Genomic DNA, 14,410 nt, shown 5'->3' on the forward strand with positions numbered 1-14,410 from the left:
TGCCTTGCATGGGTCAGACTTATGAATATTTTTGCAAAGTTAGAAGCAATAATTGCTGTGTCTTCAAAACGGCAAAACATGAAATGAAAAACCATTAGTTATGCTCTACTTTGTCATTTTGGGCATGTATTGACCAGAAATGATTGACTAATTAGAATGCAATACCTCATTAATTACTATGAAGAAAGTCATCATTATTAATAAATCAATTATTATTTACTAACTGTGAAAAATTCAATCTTATCAGCTTCAAATCATTAATGAGTCCTGGCCACAACAAATTAATGAGCAAAACAATGCCATAAACACTGGAATGTCAGTCATATATTCTACATTTTATGGGTGCAGATATGCTTTAATAAAATGCTTGCAATACATTAAAAATATGGTTAGTAGAAGAACCTTAAGATAAGTGTATGAAACACCAAAAAGAAACTCTCCATGGAAAATAAATACATATAGCATTTAATGTCTCCAATATAGATATATTCTTTGTTGCCCCTATTCTTTAGTTATGCTTGGCCATCTGAATAAACGCAACAAAATGATACTATTAATGAGATAAAGTAACTTTTCACTGACTGTACTGGATTGTTAGTGTCAGTAATGAGTAGAAAAGTGGCAATTGCTTGCACTTATTACCAAATGAAACAAACAGTGTCCTTGTCAGTGGTTTCAAAAGCAAACTCATCTTCAATCACCAAGGCACCAGACTCACAGGAACATCTCAATGAATGTGGGAAAAAAAGTTGGACTGCTTCAAAATCGAACCAGATTATGTCTGGACAACCAAGAAGAAGCAAAAACACATGAATGCACTGTAACTGACAAATATCTCCCTGGTATAGTCCTCAAAAGCCTGGCAGGGCTCGTCTTTCCCCTCCAATCTCTGCGTCAGACAATATGTCATTGAAAGGACTTAAGAGGACTGTCAACAGGTAGTTCAGCTTTCAGCTCATCTCCACAGATCAGTATGAGGCAAAAATGTGGCTTTTCATCCCCGCATCTGACAGGCCAACGGGCGAGCCGGGGAGCCAGGGAGCCAGATCAATGGGGAACAGGCACATTCCCACAGTCCATTGTCCCACTCAGCTGCGTCATCAGGTCTCCACAACTCACGTCTTTATGCTAAAAAAACCCAGCTCGTCACAATGCCAGGCAGATGTGAGCTTTCTGTGTAATGGTAACAGTATGGAGGAAGTCATTTTTCTGCCTCTTGTTTTATGATGTGCAGTAAGTGGAAGACGAATTGTTGAACATTTGCGAACCAGATTTGCTTTGCAAAGTGACGACGAACTGGGTATATGTGAGAAGGAACTTACAATATGAACTGGGTTGGAAATTGAAACACAACCATGAGCACCTACATAAAACACACGGAGAAGTTTCCTTTCTCAGAACATTCAATGCTTCGGAATTATGTGGTACATGATTGAACATTGCCCCCGCCCCCTCCCAATCCCCTCATCTCGGGTTCCGTGTGTCAGAAAACAGGGGCAATTCTTCATTGCAGACTACAATGGTGACGGTCATGTCGCTAATCATGCAAGGCTTTGCTACAGCAGCAAAGGCCCCAAAAACAATGGCCATACTGTTGCTCTCCATGTAGGGTCCACCAAGGCTTACATCACTCTGCGCTTCAACCTCCATGTGAATTATGTGTACTGTACAGCAAAGACAAAGACTACGAAAAAGAAGAAGAATAACAAGCTAATCTGTGGGAAGAACACCACATCTGTGGAGTGATTTTGTTTGTTTCACAGTGAAGTAAGGGTGGAATAGTAGCTGTTTGTTTTATAATGGCATAAAGCACTGAACATTCAAAAAATCTCAGAACGTGGCTAAATTAAATCACTATCACAACAACCTTAACAAATTGTGTGGAGCTGTTACTGATAAATAAAATAAAAAAATATTTTAAAGTGTTTTCTTTGAACTCGGTGTTAATACAACCCCAAATAACTAAATATCAAAATTAATTACTGTTTACCTCTTCTTGTGGTAGTACTGCACTTATGATTTTGCATAATGGCTTGAACAAGAGACTTGTTGTGACAGGAGGTAAAATCAAAGCAGGACGCAATGGAGACAAGGTTCAATTTAGTTGGTGAATCCTTTAATTGTTGTGCAGCTAATTAAAAAAAGATTCTTACACTCATGCTATTTACCGTCACTTGTATGCATACATTGAAAATTAAATTGTGCCTTCAAGCGATGAGAAGTAAAGGGAATAAATCTGGTGCTACTTCAACATACTTACTAGCTTTTCACAACTGGAGACTGTAGTTTTGAATTTTCAAGGAACAAATATATAGCTAATTAGAGCTACTCATTATGGAAAGCAAGTCATATAATTATTTTACATTATGCTGCCTTTAATTAAATGATTATTCAATGTCTCCTGAAAATATCTTCTTTTTCCACTGGAAGATAAGAACAGACAATAAACAGGTAGGGAACCACATGTTCCTGAATGAAAAGTAGTTCTGTCATAGTAAATGGGCTTTTTAAATATTGAACTACTGCATGTCTTTTTAATACAGGATCTTAAATCTTCTTTATTCTGTCACTTTGATAAACTTGCAAGCTAATCTGTGGACTTCATGCGAAGAAACTTTAAGTTCTGTAAGCTGCTCAGTCACGGCAGTTATGCAACTCACTGTATGTCCAAAGAGCAGTTTAAAGACAGCGTACATCCTGTTTAAGTAAGCAACTAATCTTATCAAACCCATCAGGAAGTCAGACTTGACTGGAATTGCTCTCAATTCTTAGCATACGTTACAATGTCATTATTTTCCCCACCACTGTTGTTTGCAGCTGTTAGTGCCGCTTAGGATAACTGTTTCTCTCTCTTCTTCATGGTGTGGATCAAGCTGTTAGCCATAACAGTCTAATGTGGCTCTTAAAAGTGAAAGAGGGAAAAGAAGAGTGGGGCCTACTAATAGTAGGACATATTTATTATGCACTAACTGAAGTGAAGAAATCTGGTTGGAAGGGAACTCTCAGGAGAAAGGGTGGGGGACCTAAGGGAGATCAGGCCACATGTTTATTTATTGTAGTTTATCGGAAATGGGGGGGCAACTGTTCCTTGCAGGATGATGCGTGCCGTGGAGTGCCCAGGGAGGAAAGCACTCCATTAGGCCTGCCAACCATCCGCCCTGATGCAAATGCATTATGGGCCGGAGGGCTCTGATTAGGAAACACACCAACATTGGTCAGCTGTCTGAAATGCACTTAAAAAAAAAACAAGCTATGCCAGAAAGTTAACCCTCCTTTCTAACTTTACCTTAACCTTCACACTAGACAGGTGCCTATATGTTCTGTAATATAATCTATATTATTCACCACAATAGAACATATTTTTTACTACACAAAATACTTTTGATGCAATTCACATTAACCGATATGAACCTTATTAGCAGTTATAAGGGCTACAATTCCTAGAACACATAAGCCGCATTATGAGGGGTGTCAGCGAAGACAGTTTTGGCCAGCCATCGGATTCCTGATGTCTTTCTACAAGTTACCCTTGGGTTTCTGTTTTGGCCTCCTGTCTGCATTTTTAGCATTTCTCCCCGGCCTTCTGACCTTGAGGATGATAACTTATTCATCTCCATTCAGATAAAGCCGCTACAACTGACATCAACAAAGGGGAAAAATGTGAAAAAAAGAGAAAGTACACAATGTCCACGACCCCAAAAACACTGCATCCACCAGGTTTGTGTCAGGAAGTCCTGTGATTTCAGAGAAGCACACTCATTTTATGCCGTACGACATGATTAGTAATTAAAGATATCTCGTTCTCCTTCTGGTTTTGGTGCATTCAGCTGATGCTTTAACCTTGTTAACATGTTGCTTAAACACAACCAGTTCTACCGTGGTAAACATATTTGCTTACTATCGTCTCTTCATGAACACATCAGCATAGGTCATAGCCTCCGTGGATTATTCTTCAAACGGTAACAATGTAGATCTCTAAGGCCTGTTCAGCGTGATACACAAATGCTAACATTTCACCATTCATCTAAAGAATGGTGCAAACTGGTCACCACAGCAGCCAGCTGTCCTCTTGTCATCCATTCTATACAAAATCTTCTGTTGTGAAAAAACACACCTTTTAAAACACCACAATAAGCATGTGCTATCAAAGGCCTAGAATAATTTTACAGTGGAACACTCATTAGGCGTATTACCATAAGAGGAATAATAGTCAGTACTTAGGCACCTGCCTCGTGGAAACGTGCTGCGTGCGACCCATCCTTTCCCTTCTTATAATACCAGCCGCTCAATCACTGCTGTCCTACAGCTGAAATCTCTTCTTACGGGAGGGGGGGGAGCGGGGGGGCTGGGGGGGCAGTGACAGGAAGGCAAACAACGCGCCGCCCGCTATCGCGGCTAACGGCTCGACGGGGCCACTTGACGGAACGGCGCGGGGAGCTCAGCGGCTCCGGGGGGGCAGGTTACGGGCGACCCCCTCCCTCGGGGGGGTGGTGGGGAGTCCGACGCCCACGACCCGGCCGACATGGCCCCCGTAGGAGGGGGGGGGGACGAGGGGGGGGGCTTTAATCTTCCTGCCCCCGCCATCTCGGCGGAGCGCGCTGTTTGTTTGCGGATCCTCCTCCCGCCACATCTTCCCCCCTGCATCTGATTAAGTTAACAATGTGCCCTTATTTGCATGCTGATTTCCAGCCCTCTCTATACAGCTGCTCCTAAAAGCTGGTCTAGCTCTCAGTAATATGATAGCACAGCAGTCAGTTAAATGCAATCTTTGTCAGGCCCAGGTGTGCTCTTGACTTTGTTCTAATTCGTTCCAAGCTTCTCTTTTTTTCTTCTCTTTAAACATCCCCGTAGCTTTTATAAGGTTTTATTATAATCAAATCTAGAGCAAAAATCGCTGTCTTTTTTTCATTAATTATAGACTGAAACTGATGTGAATGTATTCAGTGAGCATCTTCAAAATAGGTTGGCATACAGTTTTCTATTCTTATCGCATTTAAATGTCAACATGGTGCAAAGCTCTACAAATTAGTTCAGGCAGACTTCAACCCGCATTTAACATTTAAATCTCCATTCTGTAAGCCAAAAGTAAGATTTAAATCATTTTACACGCACTTAAAAAGACACTGTTATGACTTTCAGACTTCTCATTTTAATACAGATATTATTACGAACCTTTTCCTGTGAACACAGTTGCCAGTAAAAGTGATATTGTGAAAACAGAAACAATGCATTAGCTTTCATGCATTATATATCCCCGTCTTTCAGTAAAAGATCCAGGTTTTCAGAGCCTCTCCATATAACCTCAGATCACATTAATGAATCAAAGTGGTGGTCAGTTCAACAGCATGTCTTTTTTTTCCCCCCAAACTATCCCCAAGAAATAATGTTTTTTTTTTTTAATCTAGGAGCACCATCAAATCCTCACAGACTACAATGAAGCAAAGTAATCTAAAATGTATTTATTCACATTCGTAGTCTGCGAGTGCAAATTCAACATATTTAAAGGAAATAAACATGTTACGGGATATTTCGTACGCTGTAAGGGGAAATCAGTTAAGATTTACAATTAAACTGCAGTGGACTGCAGTTAAATGTTTAATGGCCTTGATTTAGTGTGTATAGTTAGGCCAGCGCCGTACTATATCAGATTGCATTCTTAGCACACAGAACTGCAGAGACAGACTGTGCTCCTGTGACAGCCTAGTGTCCCACACAGAGGGTGTGCTTGTACCTTAAGCGGTTTCACGCCACAAAAACCGGCCCTGACCCTACGAGCTGCCCAGAGACAGCCCTGCATCCAGGAGCACCCTGCAGGAGCAGTTGCCTTTTGAGAGCGTGATATACGGGGCATGCCTCATTAAACCTTCCCCCTATCTGAATATTCCAGTCACTGCAGTGACGTACTGCGTGATTGGACACCACAGCGGAAACAAGCAAGGCCTTCTCCCCGCTGAAAGCCCCAAACCGCAATCACATTCCCACCCCTGTGCCCATGCCTGTGCTCCTCAAGCCTTACACCACCCACCACCCCCTCCCCCCCCCCAAATGGTCACATGCACCACTAGTGAGGCCACGCCCTTACAGCCAATTTTCTCTGCTCTGTACTGCGACAACCAAGGCAGCTGGGACGCCAGATTACCCAGAAAACCGGCAGTCTCCCCTTCCCACCCAAGCCCTATTACATTACATTTAGTCATTTAACAGGTGCTCTTATCCACACCAACTTACATAAATGCATACATATAGGTCTAGGCAATTAACAGTTCCGATCAGCATCAGCGTTGCAACTGCTAGTAGCTGTTAATACATGATCTAATAACATAAAGTTGTATGCCAAAGTAGGCGCAAGAGGGAGAGGGAGAACGTAGCATTATTAAGGAGCAAACGGGTATATAGCTTTAGATTCAGCACAGGCACGGCTCCATTCTCACTCGTATAATCAGCCCCTTCCACAGATCTGGAATGCCCAGATCCTCTCCCTGTTGGCAACCTGCAAGCTTGAGTCCTCTTTCTTCAAGCCCCAGCTTGCTCACCCTCCGTTCACACTCCCGCACAGATTGTGCCCTTTCACACTGGACCCATCTGTCTGCAAAGACAGGCCAAGGGGCAATACATTTGGCTTCTCGAACAAGACACTATCTGATTCAGTGTATCTGATCTAGTCTCTCAAGTCTTTACAGTCCAGCGCCGACAGTGAAGCATTCCGTTAGCGTGAAAAGGACATTTTACACCAAAGCCTACATGTTTCAGGGAGCAGTCACATCACCCTATAGACTACATTGCTGTAGATACCCTTTTCTGTTTAACCAAGATCACATTCACTGAAACATGCTAATAGATCATTTTTCCATTTAAAAGAGAGTAACGGAAAAGCAAATGTTCTATGAATTTGCCTTTTATCGGGTAGTTGAAATGTCACGGTATTATATATCCTTTTAGGCACAGAAAAATCCTGAAGGATTTAATTGACTAGAGTAAAAGTGAGTTTAAGTCAAGTGAAAGAGCAAGATGAAGATTAATATAATTCATTACCAGATAAACAGGACGCAATTGCTTACATCAAATTGGCCAGAACCAAAGATTCTCAAAGTTTAAACACATTTGTTCACAGTATAATTATCAATGTGAACTGTACATGGATTCATTTCACAGTGCTTGTGTGTGCACTTCTGTGTGTGTGTGTGCATGTGTGCTGGTGTGGATGCGGGGAAGAGAGTAAGTTATAAATTTAGTTAATCAGGAAAGTTTTCAAACAGCGCTCTCATGCACTCTGCCCCATCTCTCGTCATATAAGGAAATACAATATGACTCCCTCTGTTGCGAGCGTGCAATTTGTAACTTCTCAAAGTGGGTGATAGCAGGGACCTCGCAGCAAAGACGGTATTATTATTTACAACTGCCTGGTGAATTCAAATATTTATCAAACAGAAAGAATAGAGACTCTCCCTATCCCAGGGTAGTAATTTACCAATTATTTTGAGTACCTGCTGACAGGTATGTGTAACAGCCTTCTACTTTCCTATCGGTTTCTTGCTTCGCTTTTCCCACAGTGGGGAAAAGTGCGGCATTCCGGGCACGACTAAGGGGAGGGTGGGGGAATAGATGTGTGTTCATTATTCAGCTCAAACACTTTGATTGTTGAAATAGTTCAGCGTGATCGAGCACCAGAAGTGAGTCGACTGAACACCAGCTAAGCTGCATGCAGCTGTTTTAACTGAGCTCAAACACGGTGTCAGAAATCTCTCAGACACCAAACACGGGAAACGCAAGGAAGAAAGTAAAAAGCAAACAAAACAAAAAACAAACGACGACAACAAAAAACACATACGGTAATAGCCCATTAAAGCATTAAAAAGACAGCGTCAACAGCATACCTACCACTAACTGTCAATCTGCATTCGATCTTCCAAGTGTAGGCTATTTGCAAAGAAAAAAAATGCCCCTCAACCTTCGTGCACTACATCTCCCCTACAGTCACAACTGCTGTTGTTGCATCACCTACAGCTTGTCAAAATTTAGTTTATGACATATCACTTATAAATTAGGGACAGGAAAAATGGACTAAATTCCTTGATTTTCAGGAAATAAGCTGTCTTAACCAGCAGATGTATCAGTGGAGGATATGTAGTGTAATTCAATTAGGCGGTGCATGTGTAAAGACGGTCTCTCTGAATGTTACAGGGCCCGGCTGAGGAGCCGGGGCCACAGGGGCCATCAATCGCTCCACAAGTCCAGGCCTTTGCTGGCTCCCCTGCAAACAGGAGAGGGAATTGCATGTCACCAGAGCCTCCGTAAATAAATGGAAACGACTCATCTACGGAGCTGGTCACATCAAGGAGGCACTTCACAGCCACAGTACCGCTCTCTGTGTGAAAAGAGTTTTTCATGCTTTTTTTGTAAATAAAATGTTTGCTCTAAAAAGAGCAGGCCGAGGGGATCTGAATACCCATCCAGATTTTATCTGATGTTGCTTTTTCTCCAATGCAACAAAAGCACTTGAATTAAATATATTATTTGTACAAGTCCATGTTTTCAGATATATATGTATGTGTGTGTGTGTGTGCGTGCATCTGTGAGATAAAGCATGTCAATACGCACACACACACACACACACACATACAGTGTGTGTGTGTGGAGAGGAGAACAATCACAACAAAACAAAACATTTCTCAAATCAGACTTTGGGCCCTATAATATACCAACTTGGCCCATATGACCAAAACTCATAGTTATTCTGTAAGCACACACTAACAGCAACTGGATTTATAAAGCTGACTTCAATTTATATGAGTAAAGGGGCAACAGAGCCGGGAGCAGTGGATGGCTTAGTCTACAACACAGATGGAGAGTTTAGCACTAGGATAGGTCATGGCTCATGGAACACTTTGTTACAACTAGATCTACCAGAACTACACTGCAATGTACATTTCAAACCCTTCACTGACTCGGTGCATCTTGTACGATCGTATCTTCTATACACAATTTGATATTAATTAAAACCCCACACCATGTCTAAACCCTTCACATTTCGAGAGGCTGGTACTCCCACATGTTTTTCCCAGCAACGCTAAGACGTATCTGCGTGCTTACGGCTTTCTCCGTCGTATATAACGACAACAGGAATTACATCAGGATACGAGCGTGTGAGGCTGGCTGGAACAATTCAGTCGGAAAAGTAAAGCAACACATTAACCTCCTTTAATTGTCTTTAATTACAATGAAGTTTGAACACTGTAACATAGTCTATAAATATATCACTATTCCCATGTGCTATTCAAGTTACAGTGCCTAATAGTAGATATATGCCTCTGAAAAAAAAATGCTGTAAACTTGAACCGTAATACAGAAATTGGGACATGCCATACGTCCTTCTGTGCATTTTGGGATCTGGGAGTAATTCAATTGGATAATACCACAAAATTATATCGGAAAAAAAGAGGAAAAGAAGAAAAAAAATCACATTTGAAAGAGAAGAACACACCAGGGAATATTTGATGAATCCAGGTCTTAAGGGTGTACCAGTGAGTAAAATAAGGTTGAACCTCAATAGGATCTACATCCAGGGCAGAACCGCAATAAAAGTAGAAAGATGACAGAGAAAACGATCTGTAATTAGGACAAACAGCACTAAAAGCAAGTTCAAAGATAATTGTTTTGGAGGGATATGTGACTTGGTGTGAAAAATCCCATGGCAGCTAGCGTGTGTGTGTGTGTGTGTGTGTGTGTGTGTGCATGCATCTGTGAGAGAGAGAGAGAGAGAGATAGACAGAGAGAGAGAGAGAGAAACAGAGAGAGAGAGAGAGAGAGAGAGAGAGAGAGAGAGAGAGAGAGAGAGAGAGAGAGAGAGAGAGAGAGAGAGAGAGAGAGAGAGAAAAGACAGTGATAGAGTAAGAGAAAGAAAGAGGGAGCACAGCCCAAAGTGAGACAGGGGGTGAGCGAAAGACGATGAAGGTGAAATGTGCCACTGGCATAAAAAAAGAGAAAGAACAAAGACGACCCACTGAGTGAGCACCGATCCATCATAAGACCGGCCATAAAAACAACAAGTGTCACCAACGCGCTTATCCCCTCGCACGTCTGCGCACAAAGAGCACTATTGTTGTCTTCCTTCACAACACGGGGCTTTGATGGATTCAACTTGGAAAAAAGAAAGAGGAAGATGAAAAAGACAAAGAAGAGAGATGAGGGGGCAAAAAAAAACGGGCTTAAACAAAGATATGAATAAAATTAAAAGAAGTTTGGGAGATGGGCCCGGGACTCCGCTGCGATCCCCTGTGACGCAGCATTGAGGACGGGAGGGACGCCTCACGCGCGGGCCCCGCTGGGGCCCAGGGCACTCAATGAGGGCCAAAGGCACCACACACACACGTTGGATCAGCCTTCATACGGGTGACTCTGGACTGTACCGGACTCACCATTCTACATTATACCTTCTGAGGCCAGTCTGTCCAGCTGGGGTTTGACTCAACAAACTGAAGCAAAGCATGGCGCTCGTGAACTACAGCAGCAAATCCCCACCTGAGATTTGAACACTCTTTGAGCTACTGTCCCAAAGTACAGGACGTGGATATGTCTGCTGAATATGGCCCACAAGCCTCCAAACAGATACACAAATTATGGAGTGAACGGGATGTTCTTCTGGTTTATCTCCAGAATTCTGCAAGCAAACACAATACACAATCTGCTGTAAGGATACTGGGCCCATCTTAACTGGTATTGTTTCAGATACTGGGTTCATGCATTATAAACAGTTGTCAGTGACAATGCCTTTAAACACACACACACGAACGCGCATGCACACACACACACACACACACACACACAGTGTGGCTTTTTTCAGTCCATTGTCATGTGCTCTTGCCATTCTTCTCGTCTGTGAAACATTAGCATATTTGTGTTTCAGTAGTTTCAGTTGAGGGCTAAAAATACACCCACTAACACACAGATGAGCAAAGAATACAAGAGACAGAAAACATTTGTCCTTCAGCCTTAGCCATGTTATTCCATTTCCCCAGTCCATGCCAATAATACTTTGGAATAAACGGATATGTGAATTTCCCCCATTGTGTTAAAAAATCTGCTTCTAAATTTAGTTTATTTTGTTTTACTCAGGGTAATTGTTAAATGTTCTACATTGCTTTAGATGAACACACGCTGTGTGTGAGTGTGTGTGTGTGTGTATACATATATATATATATATATATATATATATATATATATGTATTTGTATTTTTCATCATTTTTTATAATCTAATGTCATTCTGAATTCTGGAACACACCTGTACAAACTAACCTCATGCTTCATTGCAAAGTTCTTTTGTTCATAAAACAGGAATATCAGTTGTTAAATCAGAGGGCTAATTTCCTGTTATTCTCATTATAAATCATTAGAAATATGTTCATATTTAAAGCAGTTTTTTTTTTTTAAAAAGCAATACACAGGCTACTGTTCATTAATCATGCTTAGCTAAAGACAAATAAATTAATTCATGTTTATTAATACAACCTCAGAGAAAACAATAATCATTACATTATTAAAAAGTTATTAATAAAGTATTTATCAGCAACTGAACTTAAGGGGCTGAGGGTTAGGTATGATAGTTCACAGTCTGCAGCCAAAGCGCCCAGGGCAAATGCTTCATATAATTTGGTGGGGTAACAAGGGGGTAACGGGGGTGGGGGGGGGGGGGGGTGAAGCCATGGATTTTTCCCTTTTTTATACAAAATACTCTGCTGATTTGTTAATCAAAGCAACACAAATATTCGCTCTATTTATTGAACGAATGCAATTTTCCCAAAATGCCCTTCCCAGTTACAGCGTAATTAAATTGTGCCTTTAGTGAAAACGGAGGGTAGTGCTCCAATTAGTTCCGTTTTAACGTGGGAGAATGGAAACGGGCACGCCGAAGGCATCCGCGGGCCCTAAAAGGAGACGCGGAGCGCAGCGCTCCACGGGGGGCCGCGTCAGGAGGGGCCCGGGAGCTCCGCGATTCGCGGAGGGCGACGTCAGGAGGGCGAACCGAGGGGCTCACGTCCCCCGGCCAGCGCAAGCGTCCGGGTCACAGCCACAACAGAGAGTGAGCCTGCTAGAGAATCCCCCTCTTTGTTTGTGACAGAGACCCGCGGAAATCGGGCGCGACTCGTTTCTTCCCCGGCAGTTGTGCTAGTGTGAATCGCATCCCATCTGTTTTTAAAGGAAATAAATTCCATTAGGAAACACCTAAGCAGCCACTAAGCGCACAAATTGAATCGACAAACGAAATTACTTATTTTTAGTTAACCAAATTGCACTTTCGCGGAGGAGCGAAATAGATTTTGCAGCAAAATGCCATCCGTCTACCTGTCGATTTATCTATCTTTTCCCAATCAATCGGCCTTACTTATATGCATATTCTATACGGCTGCTTTTTATGGTTATCATATGAGCGCGTGTCAATAGAAAATAACATTGAGGCCTAGGGCTGGTGTTCTATCAAATCTTTGACGCATGGGCCAAGTCAAGTAAGGTCCACACTGTAACCTTGCTGCATGGTCTCTTATCTGACCTTAGCGACCACCAATAACTGCCAATCTGTCATCTGTTTTTAATTTGAAATTTAAAAACTGAGTTAATCTGAGCCTAAAAAGAAATCCAGACGGCCTTTTTAGTTTACACTGCGTGTATGTAACGTGCTCACATGCCTGTGTGAATGTGTGTGCATTTGAACTCTGTGTAAACCTGTGTGTGTCCATGTCTCTCTGTGTGAAAACTTGCATGTGTATGCGCATATGTGCTTGCGTGCATGCATGTGTGTGTACACGTGTGCATGCGCGCATGTGTGTGCGCGCAAATCTGGGATGCTTAGATAGCGCTGAAATGTCCTGCGCCACATTATGTCTCCTCCACCTACATAAAACAAAAGCTTCTCCTGAAAGCCGCCATTAAAATAAAAAATAAATATGAAAACAAATAAAGCAAAGAATAATGCATGAGGAAGAGGAAGAGCAGGATCGTGCTTTCGACGTCCTCCGCTCTGCGGCCCCCACCCCCACCACGCTCCAATCCACCACCCCCCCCCACCCCCCCTTCCCCCGTTCGCTCGGCCCCGGGTTTGGATGCAGCCGACGCGGGAGAGATCCATTTTGTGTTCAGTTAAACACTGATTTCATCATCTGGGTAAAACACATAACTTAAAAACGAAATCAAATATTAAAAATGACAGCCTATATAAGTGCGGTGAGTGAGTTAGGGTCACGGAGGGAGGGAGGCGCAGGCGAGTTGTCAGGCACTATCTGTCAGAGTGAATTAGAAACAATCAGGGGAGACTGAAAGGGAAGGTGATTGTTATTAAGCAGCAGGGCTGTGAGCAAGCTACCCAGATGTGGTCATGCATATAAAGAACAGGAAACCAGCAGTTTAATTCAGGAAGCTCTGGCGTACAGGCCAGCACAAAGGATAAAAGTCCTTTGTCGCTAATAAGCTGGAAGTTACTTTGATAACAGCCAGGGTTAGGCGTCAGAATAAAGCACATTTCTTTCACCAGAACCTCACCGTTAATATCTCAGGAATATAATGGAAAGGAAAAAAATCAGGGGCGAAGCAGAGATAAGTCGACCTTAACATATAAAGGGACAAGATGCCTATACCCATATATCAATTATTCTCACGATCATGAGGAGATGATTTGACTGCGGGTAGAGCCCCCAGTCTTCCCGCACCCCCCCCCCCCCCCCCGCTCCTTGGCGGTGCCTTTTTCAAATGCAGACGTGCGTGGTTTTGATAGGACTCCATACGGCCCGCTATCTGTCAAGGGCTTTCGGGTTTCCTCTGAGACACGGACATGCCTCTCAGATTGCTGCCACTGACGACGGGGGATATTTACAATATGTTTTCAAAGAGAGCGAGCTTGATTTGAACGATAGGAAGAGACGTTAATCTCCACAGATATGGTCTTAAAGGCACATTCGTTTTGACACCAAAGCCCCTCCCGACCACAGAATCCGTCCTGATGAATCCTCAGCTGCATCAAGGATGAAGACTATTTATATATGTAAAAAATACTGTACTGGAGAGTTTAACCACCTGGCATTTGCTTAATATGAACACACCTCTGAACGCACTGCATTGCGTAGACTATTTTTACACTTTTGTGTGTTTTCAAACATCATTTCCAACATGAAATGCATGGCTTCTTATATAAAAATACTGGGGAAAAAATACAACAATCAAGCCATAGAGAAAAATCTGAAGCACCTCATGTTGAGACAGCATATTGAAGCAGTCAGTTTAAAAATGGCATGCAATACTTTTTACACATACAAAAAAACTGTATATGTTTTTATCTGTATATAGCATATATGTGTGTGGCTACTGATGCCAGCAAAATCTCTCTCAGAAATGGGCTTGAATGTGAATGTGTGTTCACACTTA

At 42.3% G+C, this 14,410-nt stretch overlaps 1 protein-coding gene across 9 annotated transcripts in view; it reads right to left on the reverse strand.

Moving 5' to 3' along the window:
• Nucleotides 1-14,410, reverse strand: part of znf536 (zinc finger protein 536) — a 165,290-nt gene that overhangs the window by 91,518 nt on the left and 59,362 nt on the right. The gene's annotated exons all lie outside the window — the stretch shown is intronic.

This window comes from Anguilla anguilla, chromosome 16 (genome assembly GCF_013347855.1).
Source record: "Anguilla anguilla isolate fAngAng1 chromosome 16, fAngAng1.pri, whole genome shotgun sequence".
Lineage (NCBI taxonomy): Eukaryota > Metazoa > Chordata > Actinopteri > Anguilliformes > Anguillidae > Anguilla > Anguilla anguilla.